A 996-nucleotide genomic window follows, 5' to 3' on the forward strand; every position below is an offset into this window, starting at 1 on the left:
TCCGTGCGCGTTGGGTGTGTGATTTTATTGATGGGTGGTGGTGGCGGATGACTGGGGGTGTCTCGAGGCTTTTGGGGCGAATGATTGTGCAGGCAAAGGTGCACCTGCAGGCTGGGACGAGGTTTGATTGGGGCCGGTCTATGCATGCTCATCCCACACCCGCACGGTTCAAAGCTGTGCTCGCACCAAATTAATTCACCGCGACTTGTTCTAGAGACGCACTGCCCGTGGTAACAAGTCTGCACCCCTGCTTTCAATCGTATTCAGAACCATGCTTGAACAAAGAAACCTGGCATACCCCAAGATGCCAGCCACCTGCAGGTGCATTGCATTGCACTTGTTGCAAGACATTACATGCATCGGCCTCTTGCAGAAAGCAAGGAGCTGGCAGACAAACAGGGATCAGTCAAATCGGCGGCCGCCGGAAACCCCATGAAACCGCCTCTGTCCAAGCGTCAACTCCCATTCCCCGAACTTGATAGTCTTTTGGGGCAGATCGGGGGTCAGCCTTGAACAATACACCAACACCAGGACCTGCGCTCAACATGCGAGCGATCAACGCAAGGCACAGGGGGCGCCAACCCGGCCAAATACACACGCCGAGGCGACTGAGTGGCAGGGGCAAGCATCACCAGCCATCAGCCGTCAGGACGACCGGCTGTGGCCCAGGAAGAAAAGGGTCAGCTTTACAAAAAGGACACCTAAGTGTGAACCCGTCGCCCTTCTGCTAGAGGCAAGGACTTTAAACTCATGCACACAAACGCCTGCACGGCAGGGCCTAGGCCTCACAGCAGTCCGACGAGCGGGCACACTCTGGCCACAACAGGGTCAATAAGGAAACGGGAAAACAGTCGACACGCCACATCCTACCCACACCCAGCACAGCTCACCGCCCAGACGCCGCAAGTCACTGAGCCGCCCACACCGACGTCCTCGCTGCTGTTGTCACCGCCGCTGCTGCCAGCTGCCACTGCTGCAGCCCGCGCCAGACAACAA

This window comes from Monoraphidium neglectum, assembly GCF_000611645.1.
Source record: "Monoraphidium neglectum strain SAG 48.87 unplaced genomic scaffold scaffold03594, whole genome shotgun sequence".
NCBI lineage: Eukaryota > Viridiplantae > Chlorophyta > Chlorophyceae > Sphaeropleales > Selenastraceae > Monoraphidium > Monoraphidium neglectum.